At 36.8% G+C, this 10,342-nt stretch overlaps 1 non-coding gene across 1 annotated transcript; it reads right to left on the bottom strand.

The window, feature by feature from the left end:
- Positions 1 to 9,964: 9,964 nt before the first annotated feature.
- On the bottom strand, positions 9,965 to 10,071 carry LOC145007717 (small nucleolar RNA R71). The gene has a single exon (XR_013663088.1). It is a non-coding gene; the product is annotated as a small nucleolar RNA R71 (small nucleolar RNA).
- Positions 10,072 to 10,342: the final 271 nt, after the last annotated feature.

Raw genomic sequence — 10,342 nt, 5'->3', positions numbered from 1 at the left:
TGGACTACTATCGATGAGATATTCAATTCTCATTTAGATTTTTTTGGATAAATATCGCTCTAACGTAAATTCACTATTTACGTCACGTTGTGTCGTGCCGGTTTTGTCGCGAAACTTCGACAAGTCATAACTTCTTCGTTATAACTCGGATTTTGGCGTTCTTTATATGCACGGAACCGTTGTGACATATACTAAAACTTCGTTAAGATTAATCCTTATAAATAATATTCCATCAAAAAGTCATTTTTGATGCTTATTATCTCTAAATTGACCAGCCCTAATCTACGGGCGTTACAATTATCTCCCCCTTAGGATGATTACGTCCAAAAATTGTCAACGAAATAGGACTTGCATAATGATTCCACATGTTATATCTTCATCCTAGGTAATATCCGTAACTTCTATGTTTCCTCGATAGAGTATTTAACTCTATGACTTTCTTGACCGCAGACGACGCCCAATCTTGCATTTGGTTATCGTAGTATGTTGTACTTTCAATCATAACTTCCAAGTTAGAAAATAAGTCCTTATTGTGGACTCCTTCTTCTTCTCAGGATAAATACTTTCATTTATCTATTGAAACAAACCGATGGGTCGTGTTCTAATGACCTTTCATCGTATGATGCAACGCTTAGACTCAAGTCTCTTATAGTTAAATTCCAGAATGGAATATACCTTCTTTCATATTCTAACGTGATATAATCACATCTTTACATGTAGCATTTCTAGCTACAAGCTTCCTTAACAACGAGTGTGATGCTATCGATCGCATTGATTTCAATCTTTTGACTTAGGTCAGATGTTACATCGAACTTGGTTCTCTGAACCACGTAACAAACTCCTCACAGTCGGACTCAATTTGATATGACCACTAGGGTCGGAATAACAACCATCTTACTAGTCACTACCGAAACAAGGGTAATGACACACTTGAACAAAACGGAATCAGTTACCAGCTTCTTGGTAACCTTGTGACTTTCCCTGATCCAAGTGCGAGTCCTGTGCTTCCGGTAGTATATGCATCTACTACCTTTCACACCTACTCATACTCGTCCTAAGTATTGTCCCGCAGTCGACCAAGTCACCATACAAGAAAATCACAAAACAATTTAACACATATGAATGTGTCCAAATAATCATAAACAATTTCCCTAGACTCTACTAGGAATTCTTCATTGCTCAATCTTCAATCATCAACTCTACTTCAACTCGATTGGTGATGGAAATACCAGACGATGAGACAACTTCAAGAATTTCGCCAATCGTTCCATCATCCTTCCAATCGAAGGTGTACTTCAGACGTACCGTACTCCTCTAAACGTATTGTTATGTCATCAGACATACTCTAAAGGCAAGATACCACTCTTACGATATCTTTCGATAGGCGTCATTCACTATCATCAGCCTTTTCATTTCCTCCATTTACTCAATTCTCTACGAGTCTTCACCATCACCTCTTGTACATCCAAGCAGACATTTGGTGTACCAAGCCAAAATTTTTAAGATAAGAATGTTTTTAATTACGATAAACGTATGACTCTCCTAATCGCTCCGAAACGTTTACATGCTAGTTCTAATGTCGTAGCCAAATGCTTAGAATCCTACACACATAAGGTTTGCAGATCTGGTCGGCAACAGACCATAGATCCGAACAAATAATATAATATATGGTAACATATAACATTTAGCACATTAAAGCATATTAGGCATCATTCCTAAAATAAACTAGTGCTTGTGTCAATTTAGGTGTACTACCTAACATATTTTAGACACACTCCTCACAATCATTACATAGAATTCTAAGTTTACGTCTAGAAATTTCCTACAAATTCCTAGTTTGCTTAAACTAATGCTCTGATACCAACTGTGACATCCCCAATTTCACGGCCAGAAAAGACCGATTTGTTTATGCTTTGTTTTATAAAATCAGAGTAATCGTTTAAAGAAAACGGTTGCGGAATTTGTTCCCAAAACAAGATATGATAAAAACTTATCAAAACATTTCTCAAAGAGAATGTATTTTCATTAAATAATAACACTTCGGGATGTCATGTTCCGATACAGACACATAAGCATAAACAGAACATACATTCATTTACTCTAGTGATTTACATCTCCTTTAATCTCTCAGTGCAAAGCAGCTTCGTATCGATACCTGTGATACAATTAAACTGATTGGGTCAGGCTTGGGAGCGTGGTGAGCATATAGGGTTTTCAACCCACAATAATATAATTATTATATTTAATTATCAAACAATCAACCGAATTACCCATCCCCATTATCTTCTTTTAATCTTCCCTAAAGATATTATCCTAAGGGTCATCTCGTAAATCATATTTAGCGCTCATCTCCTTACATCTTATATCCTTATATGCTTGTTCCTAAGAACTTTTCTTAAGGATCATCACCTACATTGCATAGACAATACTAATTCGGGGATCATTCCCTCAATATATGTCTAGTAAGGGTTAGGGTATCATCGCATGATTACGCAGCCACAACATGGCCTTTCTGTCATCACCTTTCTACCATCACCTATTTCTCATCACTGAATTATCATCACCTATTTCTCATCACTTAATTATCATCACGTATTTCTCATCACCTAATTATCATCACACATCATCTAATTCATCTACCCATGTTCTACCCAATATATTTATAGATATAAAATACATATTCATATTAACTCATTTATCACCTATATAAAACATCTATTCCACACTCATCTCAAATAAACAACAATAGATAAACACATAACACGTATTTCATAGCAAATACTTAATATATATGTGTTAGATGAAAGTGAACACACACTCACACATATAAACAATATATATATATATATATACATATATCATGTATTTTATAAAATACTTCATATCTATGTGTAAGATGAAAGTGACTATACACTCACTTGATCAGAAGATGATCGAACAGCACTACGGCTCTTCAAGTAAATATTCTTCGGTGAAACCGGGATCACATCACACACCTGGTTTCTCGCGGGCAGAGCTTCGGCTCGGAAACTCTTTTCTTCTCGGGATCTTCGGGCTTCGGGACTTGCTTCGGGTCTCGGGGTTGATACCGGGGCTTCGGGGGTACTTCTTTGCACGTAAATCGATGTAATATGGGAGAGATGAGAGAATGAGCAACCAAACTCGGTTGGCCCTTCAAATCTATTTATAGGGCAAAACTGGCCCTTGCCACGTTGTGGCACCTTTTGCCACGTCGTGGGGTTGATCGTCACTGCATGCGTCATCCCAAATTGCATCTGGGGGATTCCAGGAGGTGTCAGGAGGCCTGCCACATCATGGCACTGCTTGCCACGTCGTTGCCTCGGACAGTTTTGGGGTTTCGCGCCCCGAACTTCAGAAATTGATTACTTTCACATACGAACTGCGTTTTCGACGTTTTTTATATCGACGCGAAGGTGAGATTATGCTCTAAAAAACTCGTTTAGACTCCATTGCCTAATTTTGACTTTATTTTTAATATAATATAAGTATATTACTTTTATATTATCTTTAGTAGGCCGGGACAGGAAAACTGCGTTCGAAATTCATAACTCCTTCATCTGAACTCCGTTTTCGTCTGTCTTTTTATCGTTGGACTACTATCGATGAGATATTCAATTCTCATTTAGATTTTTTTGGATAAATATCGCTCTAACGTAAATTCACTATTTACATCACGTTGTTTCGCGTCGGTTCTGTCGCGAAACTTCGATAGGTCATAACTTCTTCGTTATAACTCAGATTTTGGTGTTCTTTATATGCAACGAAACCTTGTGACATACACTAAAACTTGGTTAAGATTAATCCTTCTAAATAATCTTCCATCAAAAATTCATTTTTGATGCTTATTGTCTCTAAATTGACTAGCCCTAATCAACGGGCGTTACAATTATCTCCTCCTTAGGATGATTACGTCTCGGAACCATCAACGAAATAGGACTTGCATAATGATTCCACACGTTATCTCTTCATCCTAGGTAATAACCTTAAATTCTATGTTTCCTTGATAGAGTATTTAACTCTATGGCTTTCTTGACCGCAGACGATGCCCAATCATGCATCTGGTTATCGTACTATGTTGTACTTTCAATCATAACTTCCAAGTTACAAAATAAGTCCTTATTGTGGACTCTTTCTTCTTCTCAGGATAAATACTTTCATTTATCTACTGTAACAAACCGATGGGGCGTGTTCTAATGACCTCTCATCCTATGATGCAACGCTTAGACTCAAGTCTCTTAGAGTCAAATTCCATAATGGAATATACCTTCTTTCATATTCTAACGTGATATAATCACATTTTTACATGTAGCATTTCTAGCTACAAGTTTCCTTAACAACGAGTGCGATTCTATCGATCGCATTGATTTCAATCTTTTGAGTTAGGTCGGATGTTACATCGAACTTGGTTCTCTGAACCACGTAACATACTCCTCGTAGTCGGACTCAATTTGATATGACCACTAGGGTCGGAATAACAACCATCTTACTAGTCACTACCAAAACAAGGGTAATGACACACTTGAACAAAACATAATCAGTTACTAGCTTCTTGGTAACCTTATGACTTTCCCTGACCCAAGTGGGAGTCCTGTGCTTCCGGTAGTATATGCATCTACTACCTTTCACACTTACTTATGCTCGTCCCAAGTATTGTCCCGCAGTCGACCAAGTCACCATACAAGAAAATCACAAAACAATTTAACACATACGAATGTGTCCAAATATTCATAAACAATTTCCCTAGACTCGACTAGGACTTCTTCATTGCTCAATCTTCAATCATCAACTCTACTTCAACTCGATTGGTGATGGAAATACCAGACGATGAGACAGCTTCAAGAAATTCGCCAATCGTTCCATCATCCTGCCAATCGAAGGTGTACTTCAGACGTACGGTACTCCTCTAAACGTATTGTTATTTCATAAGACATACTCTAAAGGCAAGATACCACTCTTACGATATCTTCCGATAGGCGTCATTCACTATCATAAGCCTTTTCATTTCCTCCATTTACTCAATTCTCTATGAGTCTTCTGTTGGATTAATGTCTAAGTCCATAACTATAATTGGTAAGACTTGACCCGACCCGGCATGGTCCATTTGGGTTGCATGGCATCATGCACTTGGATAGACTATAATGAGAGAAATAAGACACTTATGGTTATTAATATATTATAAGTTCTAGTATATTAATAATAAGAATAATAAGATTATTTAATAAGTATTGATCAAGAATTAATCTAGGATTAATTAAGTGATCAAAAGAAGACTAATTAAATATATGGGTTGATTGTGTAAATCATCCATACTTATATAGTGGGCTAATGCTCCATGGATTATCTAGTTGGACCAAAACCCATATGATGCTCCATGGTGTATTTGAACCCATGGATCCAAGGAAATGGAAAGTCATGACAATTAGGGTTTACCCTAATTGTAACACTATATAAAGATATTATTCTTCCCAAAAATCGGACACTAGATTATTCTAGAGAGGGCTAGCCGATTTTATGAAGTGTAGAATTCTCTCAAGTTATTCCAAGTGTATTTGGTGTTGTGTGAACCATTTGAGGTGTCACACTTGGGGCACTAGGCACTCAAGCTTCATGAAGACAAGCACTATCAAAGAGGTATGTATTCTATCTTGTTATATTGAAAGTTTTGTATGCTAGATTAGGATAATACCTTGGATGTTCATATTTGCATGTATAATAGAGAAAACATAGATCCAAGGTATTTAGGGTTGCATGTACACTTAGGAGTGTTAGAATGCTCATAACCCAACATCTTCACCATGACCTCTTGTACATCCAAGCAGACATTTGGTGTACCAAGCGAAAAATTTTAAAATAAGTAAGTTTTTAATTACGATAAACGTATGACTCTCCTAACCGCTCTGAAACGTTTACATGCTAGTTCTAATAACGCAGCCAAACGCTTAGAATCCTACACACATAAGGTTTCCAGATCTGGTCGGCAACAGACCATAGATCCAAACAAATAATATCATATATGGTAACATATAACATTTAGCACATAAAAGCATATTAGGCATCATTCCTAAGATAAACTAGTGCTTGTGTTAATTTAGGTGTACTACTTAACATATTTTAGACATACTCCTCACAATCATTACTTAGCATTCTAAGTTTAAGTCTAGAAATTTCTTACAAATTCCAAGTTCGCTTAAACTAGTGCTCTGATACCGACTGTGACATCCCCATTTTCACGGCCAGAAAAGACCGATTCATTTATGCTTTGTTTTATAAAATCAGAGTAATTGTTTAAATAAAATGGTTGCGGATTTGTTCCCAAAACAAGATATGATAAAAACTTATCAAAACATTTCTCAAAGAAAATGTATTTTCATTAAATAATAAAACCTCGGGATGTCATGTTCCGATACAGACACATAAGCATAAACAGAACATACATTCATTTACTCTAGTGATTTACATCTCCTATAATCTCTCAGTGCAAAGCAGCTTCGTATCGATACCTATGATACAATTAAACTGATTGGGTCAGGCTTGGGAGCCTGGTGAGTATATAGGGTTTTCAACCCAGAATAATATAATTATTATATTTAATTATCAAACAATCAAACCAATTACCCATCCCCATTATCTTCTTTTAATCTTCCGTAAATATATTATCCTAAGGGTCATCTCCTAAATCATATTTACTGCTCATCTCCTTACATCTTATATCCTTATATGCTTGTTCCTAAGAACTTTTCCTAAGGATCATCACCTACGTTGCATAGATAATACTAATTCGGGGATCACTCCCTCAATATATGTCTAGTATGGGTTAGGGTATCATCGCATGATTACGTAGCCGCAACATCGCCTGGACTCGTAAATCATAATAAGGGTTAGACTATCATCGCATGAATACGTAGCCACAACATCGCCTAGACTCGTAATTCATAGTAAGGGTTAGTCTATCATCGCATGAATACGTAGCCACAACATCGTCTGGACTCATGATTCATAGTAAGGGTTACAGTATCATCGCATGAATACGTAGCCACAACATCGGCTGGACTCGTAATTCATCACCTACAGGTTATGAGCCTGCTGGTGTTTCCACGAGGTCATCTAGAATAGTCTGTGGTCGCCATCTATACTCCGGTAGATGACTACATCGCCAACTTGCCACATTGCCGGTCAGGGTTATGGTATCTCCTCTCATCTCACATCACCTATTTATCATCACCTATCTATCATCACCGCCTATTTCTCATCACCTAATTATCATCACCTATTTCTCATCACCTAATTATCATCACACATCATCTAATTCATCTACCCATGTTCTTCCCAACATATTTATAGATATAAAATACATATACATATTAACTCAATTAACACCTATATCAGACATCCATTACACACTCATCTCAAATAAACAACAATATATAAACACATAACATGTATTTCATAGCAAATACTTAATATATATGTGTTAGAAGAAAGTGAACACACACTCACACATATAAACAACAATATATATATATATATATACACATAGCACGTATTTTATAAAATATTTCATATCTATGTGTAAGATGAAAGTGACTATACACTCACTTGATCAGAAGATGATCGGACAGCACTATGGCTCTTCAAGTAGATATTCTTCGGTGAAACCGGGATCACTTCACACACCTGGTTTCTCGCGGGCAGAGCTTCGGCTCGGAAACTCTTTTCTTCTCGGGATCTTCGGGCTTCGGGACTTGCTTCGGGTCTTGGTGTCGATACCGGGGCTTCGGGGGTACTTCTTTGCACGTAAATCGATGTAATATGGGAGAGACATGAGAGAATAAGCAACCACGACGATATGCCAGAAGATAAATACGACTGCTAATTCAAGACGGATAAGTATGACCCTACTCGGCGAGTTGATTCTGCTACTCGCCGAGTACCCTCTATTTTGGGATATCTTTAAAAGACGAATCCTTATCCCATGGGACATTATTCTTGGCGATTTTTGAAGGATTAGCTGCGACTAAAAGGTTCAGAAGGCGCTAAGGAACCCTAAGCTTCAAGATTTGGAAGAATTCAAGCAATTAGGTTAATTCTACCACTTAGACTTAGGAATTAAACATGTTTGCTTTCATAAACTTTGTTTTTGTGTTTGTTTCTACTGCAACTATGAGCTAAATTCGTTTTTGTTTCTGTTTGGGGAATACCAAAGAACTCCTATGGTTTAATTATTAATTTTTGCTTAATTGTCTATTGGTGATTTATTAAATTAAGTTTGTTAAAGAACCTTATGTATTAATCACTACTATTTTCTGTTAATTGGAAGGCAATTAGGTTGCATGAACATCACTTAATTGTTAACCTCATATGTCTATGTGAATGCTAAAACGTATGCTTAGAAGTAATGAGTATGAAACTAAGATTAATAAGAAAATAGGAAGATTAATGTGTGAGCTTGTTTGAGAAACCATCAACAAGAGGTTAATTGAATTAATAACTTAATTAACCATTACAAATCTTATTTAATCCAAATAATTAATCTAGGGAATTAATTAGTTTAAACACATGATCAACTCTTAAATTAGTTAATTGTCTAAAGGTTAGGAGTAATGAATATGAACCTAACTATTATCATTGGTAACCAATAGCAATTAATCCACCTTAACTTAAATAACCATAGGAGTGAATTGGTTGAACCTAAATAGAAACATCTTTATCAAATTTGGTGAATAGTTGTTGCTTTAGTTAATTAGTTAATTTAGTTTGTCTAAGTTTCTAGTCTTGCAAAACTAGAGAAAAACCCTTTGCTTTTATTATTTGTTTTAGTGAAAATTAGCTATTAGTTTAATTGCCCGTTCCCTGAGTTCGATACCTTACTTATCAATCTATACCACTTAAAGACAGGTTCACTGCCTTTGTGTGCTCAAATTATTAATAAAAAGTAGGGATAAAAGTAGTTGAATTTACACACATCAAATTTTTGGCGCCGTTGTCGGGGAACGGTTCTAAATAATTAAGCTAATTCCTAATTTTTTCGATCCTTTGTGTGAGTTTACTTGCATAAAGTTCATTTATTGCAATTTAGTAACTGGTAATTAGGTTTTAGTATCTGTTTTAGTTAGGATAAAACTTAGAATTTTTTTTGAAATATCACTGATACTCGCCGAGTGCACTCGCACCTACTCGGCGAGTAACAGTTTAGTCAGCAATTTTTTTTATTTGTTTACAATCTTTTTGTTCTTTTTACGTTTTTTTTTATTTGATCAATTTCAGGACTTTCATGACCAGAGGAGCAAACACACCACTGGTACCCCCGTTGGAAGACCCCGAATCCGCATTGAAAAGAAATAAAGGGAAGGACGTGGAGCGTTCAAGCACACCAAAGAAATCACCATTATCCAACTTGAAGACTGTTTTTGGGAAAAAGAAGAGCAGTAAATCAAGAGCTTCAAGCGCTTCCTTGATAATTGAGGAGCCAATTCAAGAAGATATTGGATACGAAACCGAGGAAGAAGAGGAGGCAACGTACGAAAAAGAAACCAAATCGGAGGAAGAGTTAGCATTCACTATGGCTAACATTGATGAAATTCCCATGGGAGAATGGAAGAAGAGGATGTGCGATGACCATGGCCCGGGACTTGTGCAACCCACAATTCCCGCAACTGCTACCTTCGAGCTAAAAGGTCATATCCTAGCTTCACTCAAGGAAATACCTTTCTATGGGAAAGATCATGAAGATGCCTACATACATTTGGATGAAGTAAATGATGTTGCTGATTACTTCAACATTCCAAATGTAACCCGCGAAACTCAACTACTTCGGATGCTTCCAGTAACCTTCAAGGGTGCTGCTAAAGACTGGCTCAAATCACTTTCCCACGGGTCAGTCACTACTTGGGCCAGAATGAAGGAAGAATTTATTGATCACTTTTTCCCACCATCCAAGATAGCCAAACTCAAGAAGGCCATTGCAAACTTTGAACAACAAGTTGGAGAGTCATTATATGAAGCATGGGAGAGGTACAAAAATCTGCTACGAAATTGCCCACACCATGATCTAAACAACCAACAAGAAGTTTCCATCTTTTATGATGGAGTCAATGTCACGACCCGGCAGTTGCTAGACTCACAAGGCCCACTTACAAAGAAGCCACCCCCGATGATTAAAGAATTGCTTGAAGAATTCTCTAAACACTCTAGAGAATACCACAACCCTAGGAATGATGTCACGAGGGGAGCCGCATACGCTGCTACTAAAGATTTATCCGCGGTCATGGCCATGTTAAAAACCATGGATAGGAGAATGGAAAAAATGGATCAAACTATCCAT

The sequence above is a fragment of the Lactuca saligna genome, chromosome 7 (assembly GCF_052625555.1).
Source record: "Lactuca saligna cultivar CGN05327 chromosome 7, ASM5262555v1, whole genome shotgun sequence".
Classification (NCBI taxonomy): Eukaryota; Viridiplantae; Streptophyta; class Magnoliopsida; order Asterales; family Asteraceae; genus Lactuca; species Lactuca saligna.
The sequence above is the reverse complement of the archived record's forward strand: the minus strand, read 5'-3'. Positions and strand labels throughout refer to the sequence as shown.